Source organism: Paroedura picta, chromosome 1, assembly GCF_049243985.1.
Source record: "Paroedura picta isolate Pp20150507F chromosome 1, Ppicta_v3.0, whole genome shotgun sequence".
Taxonomy (NCBI): domain Eukaryota; kingdom Metazoa; phylum Chordata; class Lepidosauria; order Squamata; family Gekkonidae; genus Paroedura; species Paroedura picta.
Genome location: NC_135369.1, coordinates 182,062,218 through 182,074,299, shown reverse-complemented (window position 1 = coordinate 182,074,299; position 12,082 = coordinate 182,062,218). Strand labels below are relative to the sequence as shown.

Below are 12,082 nucleotides of genomic sequence, written 5' to 3'. Positions count from 1 at the left end.
CAGAGGTTCATTGGCTCCAACCAAATGCCTGGTGGAAGAGCTCCATCTTATAGGCCCTGCAGAACTGACTCCGTTCTGTTAGGGCTCTCAGCTCCCCCAGGAGCTCAATCCCCCAAGGCCAAAAATGCCTGACCCTGGTTGAGGCCAGGTGTACCTCTTTGGGGCCAGGGGTCACCGATTTATTTGCATTGAATGATCTTAATGTACTTTGGGGGACATAGTCATTAAGCAGTCCCTCATATATGCTGGGCCCTGATCTGGTACTCATGATAAGAACATCAGAACAGCCCTGCAGGAGTCCAGCTAGTTTGGCACCCCGCTTCACACAACAGCTGCACCAGTTCCCCTGGAGGGCCACCCAAAATGGGTACAGATGCACAGGCCTTCCCCGTCGTATGTTGAGCAAATATGCCTGCACTGTCCATTTAGTTTTGTCAATGTCGGCAAACTGAAGTCCCAAAGCCAAATGTGTTCCCCTGAGAAACAGCTCGGCATTCTCTTGGAGGGGGAGACGCAAAGGAAGAAGCCCGCACAGACGATAAACAAAGACACACAAACAAACAGACACACCCCCTTTGATCCCCTTTCCCCTTTCCCAGGCAGGTCTGAACCAACAGAGCTTCTGAAGGATATTTGGTTTAAAACAGGAGAACTTCAAATAGCGGAAATCCCGAGGGATGGGAAGGGCTTGTGGGGTGGGTGCTGGGGGCACCACGACTGGCCACCTCGGTGGGAGACAAAGAGAGAATTGACCCCAAGGTGACTCAGTCAAGGCAGCAGCCTGGCCAGAATCCGACCGCCCTGACCTAGAAAGAAAACAACTCTGGATGTAAGACCATCCTCCCTCCAAAAATGATTGCACAACAAACAAGGGATATTAAAATTATTATTATTACTTTACGTAACTTCAACTTCAACAAGACGACCCGCTCTTTTTCTTGAAGGCCCAGGTGGTGTGGGTTGGAGGGGGGGAGACTAGTCTTCCTTTTAGGTAAATATCGTCTGCAGAGGCCTGCACCCCTAAGCCAAGCACCCCTTTTCGCCTCCCCCCACAAAGAGGGATTTTGATCTATAGCAGCTGTCCCCAATCCCCGGTCTGGGGACCGGGACCGGTCCCCTGGATCAGTCGGTACCGGGCCACGGCGCCTCCTCGTCCTCCTTCCCAGGGGCTGCCTCGGGGACTGCCCTGCCACTCTGCTGCCGGCTCACCTTTGGTGCTCTCCGGCGGCCGCTATGGCTGGGGCTCCCCCTCGCCGTGGCCCTGCGCAGCTGCTGCTGGCAGCGCCCCCCAGTGGGCGGCGGGAAGTCAGGGGCGCCGGTGGGAAAGCAAGCGGAGCAGGGGCTCAGGTGGCAGCAACGTCCCTTGGCAAAAGACTACCCCCCCTCCGGTCCTCAGTAAAATTGTCAAGCGTTCACCGGTCCCCAGTGATAAAAAGGCTGGGGATCACCAATCTATAGCAAGAATTTGTATTTCGCAGGGGAAATAACAACAATACCGTTTTCCTCATGGTGCTCCTTGTGGGGCGGGGCGGTTTAGAAATCTAATCTAATCATAAATAACAACAACAACCATAAGAATAATCAAGAGACCTGGAGAGAGCGAGCCCATGTGTCCCACCACAGTCCAAGCCCCCTCTGAGAGCCAGCAGCCTGCTACACCTCTCTCCAGCCCGGTTCATGGCCTTTGCTGCATAGTTGCCTCAGAAAACACACCACCTTGGCAGGAATGCAAGCCCTGCAGGCCACAAAGAGGGGGGGGGGAGACCCCTTTTGCAGAGCAGCAGAAGCCAGGCTGTCTTGCTAAGGAGGCTATCAAACGCACGTTCCAGCAGGCAGCACCCTTGGCCCGCTGCTCAGAGTCCCCAGACTGAGCCGAGAATGGGCTGTGGGTAAGGAAAAGGAGGAGGAGGAGGAGGACTTCATGAGGGGTGGCTCCCCACCGGCAATGCCGAGGAGGGAGTGGCTATCAGGCCGTGGGAAGCCTGCCCAGCATGGCCCTTCCTCCCGACACCTCACACAGCAGAGGCAGAACAACAGAGAGAGGAGCTACTGCCAGCACCAGTTTTGAAAACCACCACAAAGAGCAGCCAAGAGGGTCTGAGAGGGGCTCAGTTACGGGGGAAGGAGGGGAGCTGATGCCCCTGTGAAACTGGACACGTTGTTTGTGCCTGCAGGCCTGTGCCTGGCCGAAGGCCATGTATTGAATTTTCAGGACAGGGGTGAGTCGAAAGAGGCCTGGGTCTCTCAGATCCAGGCTCTGACCACCACCCCATATCGCCTTCAAGGGTCTGGCCACTCAGAGGCTTCTCCAACAGCCCTTCATATCTGACTATTTTTAGTGGAGCTATTCAGCAACAAGCATGAACTAAATAAGGACTAGGCTACAGAGCTCTCGCTCTCTCTCTCTGTGTCTCTGTTTGTGTGTCTCTGTCTCAGTCTCTCTCTCTGTCTCTGTGTGTGTGTCTCTTGTCTCTCTCTGTCTCTCTCTCTATCTCTCTCCATCTGTATGTGTGTGTGTCTCTCTGTGTATCTCTCTGTCTCTCTCTCTCTCCCCGTTTCTCTGTGTGTGTGTGTGTGTGTGTCTGTCTCTGTCTCTCTCTCTCTCTCTGTGTCTCTGTTTGTGTGTTTCTGTCTCTCTCTCTCTGTCTGTGTGTGTGTCTCTGTCTCTCTCTGTCTCTGTCTCTCTCCGTCTGTGTGTGTGTGTGTGTGTGCCTCTGTGTATCTCTCTGTCTCTCTCTGTTTCTCTCTCTCTGTGTGTGTGTGTGTGTGTGTGTGTGTGTGTGTCTGTCTCTCTCTCTCTCTCTCTCTCTTTGTCTCTCTCTCTCTCTCTGCCAGCTGATGGGTCACACATATGACAAGGGTGTTCTTTTATCAGGCCCTTACAGATTTCACAAATTAATACTCTGCTTCTGGGCAGACTTCAAGACAGCTTAGGGTAAACTCCCAGCGAAACGCCAGAACCTCCACAGCAAGCAGCAGGCCAACTGAGCAGGCCCAGCCCATCAGCTTTTAAAAGCAGCCATAAAACCGGCAGCGATTTGAGAGCAGCAAGGCGGCTTCTGTCTGGCGGCTCTCTCCTGCTCAGCGGATTGAAGGCAGACACAGCAACTCCTGGATGTTTTGCTAAGGGAATGTACACACACACAGCCTCCCTCCAAGCACGGCTCTGCCGCTGGCCATCTCTCCTTGGTTTCATACAGATGTTGCAGCGTGCTGGAGATAATACAGACCCTACAGGACAACCTGATGCAACAGCCAGGGTGACAAACAGCCATCCTCTCCCCCAGAACAAACCGCTGGGCCTACGCCAGCCAAAGATGGAGTGTAAAGACACACTGCAGCTGAGCATTAGGGCCAGAAAGCCGGCTAGGTCATCAGGAGTTCCGCCCCTAAGAAAGCAGAGCAACGTCATAGAATCACAGAATCATCGAGTTGGAAGGGACCTCCTGGGTCATCTAGTCCAACCCCCTGCACTACGCAGGACACTCACAAAGTCTGAGTCCAGCGGCAGTTTTACGATGCACAAAGTTTTATTCCTGGTATTAGTTGCATGTGCAAGCCACGCATGTGTGCACCCAAAAGCTTATTCCAGGAATAAAACTTTGTTGGCTGTCAAAGTGCCTGAATGGACTCAGACTTTGCTCTGCTCTTTCAAACCGACATGGCTGCCCACCTGAATCTACCCCTGAAGAAAGTCCTTTTACCTGTTCTGTCCATTCCCCAAAGTAATTGCAGCTGCTTCTTTCCCCAGTGCATGATTTCTGCATGTTTCATGAAGCAGTCACAATGATAATGATGTTATCAAAGTATGCAGCCCATCAGATTTGGCTATGCAATGACGTCACCAACAGAGCCAACTTGGGTGTCGTGGTCAAGAGCAGTGGTTTCTAATTTGGCCATCTGGGTTTGTTTCCCCGCTCCTCTTCCCATGAAGCCAGCTGGGTGACCTTTGGTTCGTCACAGCACTGATAGAGCTGTTCTCACAGAGCAGCTCTGTCAGAGCTCTCTCGGCTTCACCTTCCTGTTGCAGGGAGAGGAAGGGAAGGCGACTGTAAGCTGCTTTGTGACACCTTCGGGCAGTGAAGAGCGGGGGATAAAAACCAACTCTTCTTCTTCAAATCAGAGCAAGGGCAACGTTTCCCTCCCTTGTACTCAAAGGACAGGCCCTGTTGCCATGTTGTGTAGGTCTTTGTCCCTACTGAATAAAGAGGGGAGGTGGATTTTGCACCCACAACTAATGATGTGACATTCTACTTACGTTTTGCCAAAATAACCCTTCTAAAAAATAATGAGATCCCCATAAGAACGGCCAGTGTCTGAGAGGTAAATCTCCTTGGAGTAACACTGGTCCGCTTTCTGAAATAGCAGAATTGCACAGGCTAGCTCTAATGAGAAGAGCTTACTGGATATCAGAGTAGGAAAAAAATATATAGATTTGGAATTACTAGCATACTTCTCTATGCCTAGAAATTGAAACACCATGAAAATGGGCACCTACCTGGAAGAAGCAAGGGAAGACTAACATTTGTTGTTGTTGTTGTTGTTGTTAGGTGCGAAGTCGTGTCCGACCCATCACGAACCCATGGACAATGATCCTCCAAGGCCTTCCTGTCCTCTACCGTTCCCCAGAGTCCATTTAAGTTTGCACCAACTGCTTCAGTAACTCCATCCAGCCACCTCATTCTCTGTCGTCCCCTTCTTCTTTTGCCCTCGATCGCTCCCATCTTACATTTGAGGCGTGCCTAATTATATTCATTGCACTTGAAAAGAGGATTTCCATTCCCGTGAGCATGGGTTCTCTCCAGTACATCTGTGTTGTGTATTAAATGAGCACACCAAAATAAAGAAAGGATACCTACCTTTGCGATCAGGATCACATCCTAGAAATTCTCATTGTCCTACAAAAAGAAAAAGGATAAAAGGAATGACAAGGTGGTCCCTTCAAGGTCTCGGCTACAAAACTGCTATTAATTCAGGGCACGGTGATCAATGGGGAGGTTGCTACACAGAAGCACCTCAGACTCCTCAGCAAAAGGAAAAAAAAACGTTTTAAATTAAATGCAAGCATCTTTAAGCCCTACTGATTTCAACAGAAGTTTGACAAGCACTTTAATCTCTTCTAAAGACAGCCGGGAGACATCAGCAGAATCACACCTCAAGATTTTAATGAAAGCCTTCAGAATGCAACTCCTGCCTGAACTGCAAATAAACACTGAAGTTACACATCACCCTCTGCAAGTCTTTTCCATCTTCCTTTTTCTTCTTCATCCTCCCACCTAAATGCCCAATGATGCTTTCTTGTGTCTGCTACCATGAGAGCAAGGGCGGCGCCATGATTGTAGTGCTGGCCTGGTCTGGGAGATCCAGGCTTAAATCTCTGCTCATGCCAAGGGAGCGTGCTGGATGACTCTGGGCCAGCCCTACATGCTCAGCCCAGCCTCCACCTCTCCCACGGCTGTTCTTGTGAGGATACCCGAGAGGAGAACGCTGGAAGCCACTTTAGGCCCCCTGCCCCGGAGACAGACAAGTATAAAGGAAACAACTTAAATAGGCCAAAACCCAAACAAAACGTGAGCTCAGCCTGTATTCCAATTTCATTCTCTAGTAGAAGGCCTGTAGTAAAGGCCTGTGTGGGTTCACCTGGTTGGGCCAGAGTATGGATGCAGTTGGGGTAGGGGTAGGGGACGGATGACCGGGATAGGGGAGGGATGTTGGGGAGGGGGAGGGGAGGGATGATCAGAATAGGGTAGGGATGCTGGTTCCACCATCTGTTGGAGTTTTTAAATTGTATTGTTATTTATTGGGGATTAATTAAGGGCTTTTCATGGGGATTCTTGTATTTTACCTTTTATCGTTTGTAAGCCGCCTCGGGCCAACTTTGTCAGGAGAGGCAGGATATAAATTAAATAATAAAAAAAAATACTAGACTGTATTGACTGGCTTTGATTGTATCCTTTGTTTCCCCTCAAATGATCTTCCTTCCTCGTGGCAGACCCATTCCTCAGGGGCAAGGCACTGAGCCCTGCCTGGAATGAGACAAACCAAGAGAGGCTCAATTGGAAAGGGATCCATGTCATGACTGTCAAAGGAAATGGGAGAAGCAAGCTCTAGCGGTCCAGTAAGAGAGCGGTCCTCTCTCCTTCTCCCCAGGAAACCCACATGAGCCAGAACCACCAGCTTTTTAGGGCTTGGAAGCAAGGAGTTCTTGGCTACTCTTCTTTAACACGTTACGCCGAGATCTGAGTTTGGTGCACAGCCACCCATAATCTCCTGCAAATCACTGTAACAGGGGCCACCTCTGCACTCTACAAAGTGGACACAAATAAAAAGGTAAGCTCACAACAGGCCTGCCAGGTCCCTCACATTCGTGGGGGACAAGCCACCCTCAGTAGATCTCCGTCATTGCCAGCCAGCTCTTGACACACCCAAAAGAGGAAAGGGGGGGGGGTGAGGGATGCACTGGTGACATAATGCTAGAACATGGACATTGCTCCCAGCTAACACTGGGAGTGACATCACCATACCGGCACACCCAGCTGTGACTCCAAGAACTCCCAGGCGGCAGACTCAGCTCACATGGGCTTCCTGTTTTGGGGCAGAATCCTAATTTCCGAAAGAGTGGCTTAATTAGGACCGCCAGTGCTGTGCTCTGTCTGCAACACAGCCCGATCTCCTCTTGTGCTAAGTGTCTTCAACAGAGCCCTTCCAACAGGAGACTGAAAACAGTTCCACAGGGGGATGAGATATTTGGGTGGCTGGTGAGGAAGAAAATGGCCACACTGATGCTCCCTCCAAGTAGCTCTTTGGCCTTCCACCAGGTGAAGCAGGGGAGGGTGGGGGGTGAGCTGTTTTCATCTGGGGATAACATACATACTCTTGTTTATTATGTAATTCACTAGGGGTCAAGCCCGTTGCATTCAATACAATATAATTACACAATATTATTATACAATAGGCGCTAGATTGGGTGAGGTGGAAGAACTCTGTGGATGGCTCCCCCTCCCACCAGGACCTAGTGCAGACAGCTGTTAGGGAACTCATGGGCAGGGGCAGCTCTCACACGCCAGAGATCTGCAGCCTCCGAACCTTAGAGGGAAGTGGAAGGAGGAGGGGGTAGTGGTCAGGGTTGGGGGATGGAAAGTGATTGGCTGGCCGCTGGACAAAATGGCAGGCCGGTTGGAGGAGGAGGCACTCAGGGGCGGGACAGCCATGAGACATGCTCCTCCTACAAGCCCTTACCAGGAATATATTATGTGGAACAGATTTCTGCCTCCACCTTGTGGGGGACCCAAAACAGATGCCCTTATCCCCCTCTCCTCTATTTTATCCTAAATCCCACCCTGTGAGAAGGGTGAAGGCTGAGCATGTGGGTCTGGCCCCACGGAACCCAGCCAGTTTCCCAGAGCCTGGTCCCACACTCTTAACCATGACACAATTCAAATCCAAAGCAAGCACCGAAGCGGGGGATTTCTGCAGCCTAAAAGAAGACCACTGCACCCTCGTGGTCTGTGTTTTCAAACTCAGCTGAAACCCTTGAAAAGATCTTACGAGGCAAAGAAATAACAAAACAGCATGAACGCCCCAAGCCAGTTAATGCCCTAAATGCTCGCCTAAAACCCAGATCTCCGATCATCCATTATGTTCGCTGTGATTTCACTCTCTTTGATGGGACCAGCCTGCATGGCCTTAGCAATGAACCACCTAATCTCATGAAAATCAATAAACTCAGACCTTGGCCTGATCTTGCTAACCAGCTCCTTCTGCTCCCACCCAGTTCTGTTTGTCTGCATTGCCATCCCTCTACTTGTTTCAGAATCCCCTTCCAATACACGCCACTGCCACAGGCATTTTCAGAAAATATTGTTCCCAGGATGACAACATCACAACATCCACATAACAAAGCTTAGCAGGGAGCAAGCTAGACCCGCCCACCCATGCGTGCCGGCTTCGGGACAAAGGAGACTGCTCCACGCAAAACAAAACAAACCAGAATATCAGTTCTTTGTTAAACATCACTGCATAGTTACTGTAAATAAAGAGAACAATAATTAAAGCTCCCCGTCTTCAGGGAGAAGAGGAAAGGGAACAACCCGCCTTCCATTTCCTCTTTGCCTTTGAACCAGCAGTTAATTAATGACTTTGCTTGAGTCCTTTGCAAGCACCAAGTGAGGCTGCTGTCATAAATTTTCTGGTACACAACTGTGAAAGGAGACCCAAAAGTTATTTACGTCCACGGAGGTTTTCTATGTAGGTCTCTTTGCTTCCCGCTAAACCGCATGGCTGTATCTTTCTCAAGCACATTTTCACAGGCGCTGACTCCTGTTTTCACTTCTGCCTGCCCCGTTTGTGGAAGGCCATACAGTATCCGGTTGGTGTTAATGTGGCCTTCCAGCATGCCGGCGGCAGTAAATAAATGGTCAACTGTCACCTGCCGGGTCCAAATGGCTGGATGTCTAATTTCCATTGCATTCTCTTTAAAACCGCTTTTTCCAAATACGCTCTCACTAGAAGCAAGAATTAAAATCTACATTCAGGGACTTTGATTTTAAGACCCTGTCATACATCTGGGGGGTGGGGGGGTAGGGATATCTCTTTCCTTCACTTCTCCCTTTCTCCACAAAGTCATAATGTTGTGTACATGGATCTGTTGAGGACCGAGCTTGAGGTCTGAGGCGGGATCCAAGCAGACACGTATCAAATCAAATTTATTTTGATACAGCACTGCGGCCAGATAAAACAGATAGCAAGACAAAAAAAAAAACACATTTCACTGCAGAAAATTGCATAATCAGGGAGCCAATACAAATTTTAAAATATATAAAATTGTATAATTGATAGAAGCAGACACGTAACTCAGCAGCCCCCAAACTTTTTCAGGTTGAGGACCGCCTCCGGGGGTGGGGGAGAGAGGGCAGCCCGGGCGTCGTGCACGCGCGGAAGCTCTGCGCAAACGCACATGTGGGGAGCTGCCGCGCATGCACGTTTGCGCCCGCCGGTGTGCCAGTGGCTGCGCTTGCCTCTCCCCCCCCGCAGTGAGAAGCTAGCCAGGCCGCGAATGAAGGGGGGGAGAGGTAGGCGCAGCTGCTGACGGTCTGGTGTCGAGGCCTTCATGGCCCGGTACTGGGCCGCTGACTGGGGGATGACAACCCCCGACGTCACTGACCAATCAGAAACCAGATTGGAGTGCGTAGCCATGATGGTCTGAAGCAGCACAACAAAACTGGGGTCCAACTGTACCTTCAAGACCAACAAAGATGTATTCAAGGCGTGAGATTTTGACTGCATGCACTCTTAATGTAATTAAGTAATTAATGGCAGACACAGCAGTGGACCCTGGCCTCAACACCCTTGTCGATCCCGGGCCAAGAACCCGACCACTAGATACCACAGGCAACCATGGGAATCAGCTAAGAATCCCTGGTCCCGGTCGCACATCAACCTCAATGGCCCCTTCCAGGGACTTACGTCGTCAGTCACGGGCAAGAACCCAGCGGAACTGCTGATGGGCTGAAGACTCCACACCCTCCTGGATCGCTTGTACCCAGGGCGCGATGCAGCCTGGTCAGCGTGCCAAGAAGTCTCCACTGTGTCCTGCACCTTCATCCCAGATGACCCAGTTACGTCTGGAATTACAACAACAGCCCCAACTGGATCCCAGCCACCATCACACAGGCAACTGTACCTGTTTCCTACAATGTCCAAGTCCCGGACGGTGGCCCTCAACACTAGCATGTGGACCAAGTACACTGCCACAATTCCAAGCCAGCCACACTGGGGGCACCACCATGCTCTGCACCCACAGCTCCAGCCACCACTGACAGACAGCCACTTCAACCTGTAATAGCACCGGACTTGACTGTGCAGATCATAGAATCATAGAGTTGGAAGGGGCCATACAGGCCATCTAGTCCAACCCCCTGCTCAATGCAGGATCAGCCCAAAGCATCCTAAAGCATCCAAGAAAAGTGTGCATACATCCTTTGCTTGAAGACTGCCAGTGAGGGGGAGCTCACCACCTCCTTAGGCAGCCTATTCCACTGCTGAACTTCTCTGACTGTGAAAATTTTTTTCCTGATATCTAGCCTATATCGTACTTGTAGTTTAAACCCATTACTGCGTGTCCTTTCCTCTGCAGCCAATGGGAACAGCATCCTGCCCTCCTCCAAATGACAACCTTTCAAATACTTAAAGAGGGCTATCATGTCCCCTCTCAACCTCCTTTTCTCCAGGCTGAACATTCCCAAGTCCCTCAACCTATCTTCATAGGGCTTGGTCCCTTGGCCCCAGATCATCCTCGTCGCTCTCCTCTGTACCCTTTCAATTTTATCGACGTCGTTCTTGAAGTGAGGCCTCCAGAACTGCACACAGTACTCCAGGTGTGGTCTGACCAGTGCCGTATACAATGGGACTATGACATCTTGTGATGTTCCAGTGGCCCCTATCATTCCTAAGGACATCACGCAGCTGGCTCTAACTCCTGAATTTCACCAGTCCACATGGACTCACACAACACCCCCACTATCTGCAGGACTTTGTCCACCATCTCCTAAGTGACCTCCTAAGAGAGGGGAGGGGTGTTGTGTAGGTGGATCTGCTGAGGACTGAGCTTGAGATCCAAGGCAGGATCCAAGCAGACTCATAACTGACCAATCAGTTTAAACCAATCAATGCTAATCTGGTTAATTGCACACACAGGTGGAGAGAACTATTGTCTGCTATGTGTAAGTTGTTGTTATTATTATTATTATCATTATTATTAAACTTATACCCTGCCCCTCTTGACAAGTCAGCTCAGGGCGGCTCACAAATAAGGCAACAGCCTTTACAGAATAAATACCATAAAAACACTAAAACACCCTCCCCCCCCCAATTAAACATAGTTCAGGTTTTCTGAAGGGTTTCTCAGTCGTCTTGTCACCTGCTACAACATGTACTCACTGCTGAGATCACCAATAAAGAGCTGTTCATTGGCCGGTAGCCTGGCATTCTTCCTACGAACCAACATATTTTACAGAGGATTTTGGGGAGCAAAGCTACCTGCAGTAGGAGAAATTGGGTAATAAACATCCAGACCCTTCAACACCGTCCAGAATCTCTCAAAATTGAATCTACATCAATCACAGTCAAAAGTCACACTTCTCTATGTAAAAAAGAAGAAACAAAAATTTTAATTTTCAAAGTTCAATATGTTACTGATGAGCACATCGGCCGTTGAATATTTTTATTCTGTCAGTCCAAACTGCATGAATCATGCTCCCTGCAGCTACTGCCCTGTTTAAAGCAGGATAATGTCCCGTTATTCCAAGTAACGCCGAAGAGCCATGGGTCCATGCACCTGCCTCCCTGGTCCCAGAACACCTTTGGGATAAGGATCCAGCGCACAACAAAAGAGTACACCGCTGCCCAAAATCCGGTCCGCATCAACCTCCAGGAGCCTCACTCTGCAGGCCAAGCCCAGCCCCCACCTTTAATATTAGAAAGGGTTTCTACCTATTCTCATATCTGTTTTTAATATCGCAGACTACAAAAAGTTAACAATCAGGGATGCAAGGGGTCCAGGAATCAGGCATCCCTTTCAAGCAGAGAAAACAGATTCCGAAATCGTGCCTCCCTCATTTACAGATATCACTGGGATCTACATTTTCCTGCAGAATTAAATCTACATCTGTGCATGTTTTATGGACCTTTTCATTTTCTCGTGTGACTTGAGTTATGATACTTCCCTCTTGCCGGACCAGGAAATATTCTGTTGCCAGGTGGTTCAAGGCACAAGGAAGAGCCATCTCTGAAAGGCTGAAATAAATGCACAACACCTAATCAAACAAACCCATTCAACAGCAGCTGACCCACCTGAAACGCCTCAGATTACAGCATTGCTACTTTGTGATTTATTCCTGCATTTTAAGGATACAGGAAGTGGATTAAAATTTAAACGTTGTTCAAACAATAAAACAATGCTTCGTTCATAACGTTTGCCACGGCTGGGACAGATAAAAGCTAGGCTTAAAAAAAAAAAATTATAGGCCATTCTTATATACATAGTGGGATTTCCCAGCTGTCTCCTGATCGAGCCAGCAAATGA

At 49.6% G+C, this 12,082-nt stretch overlaps 1 protein-coding gene across 4 annotated transcripts in view; it reads right to left on the bottom strand.

Moving 5' to 3' along the window:
* PLCB4 (phospholipase C beta 4) overlaps positions 1 to 12,082 on the bottom strand; it is a 199,538-nt gene that overhangs the window by 173,931 nt on the left and 13,525 nt on the right. For 3 of the 4 annotated variants that reach the window (XM_077314657.1, XM_077314638.1, XM_077314629.1), the window contains exon 2: positions 4,860 to 4,898. The gene's annotated coding sequence lies outside the window, so the exon portion shown is untranslated. Of the gene's footprint in view, positions 1 to 4,859; positions 4,899 to 11,684; positions 11,706 to 12,082 lie in introns of those variants that run through there. The other variant, XM_077314648.1, reaches the window with a different exon arrangement.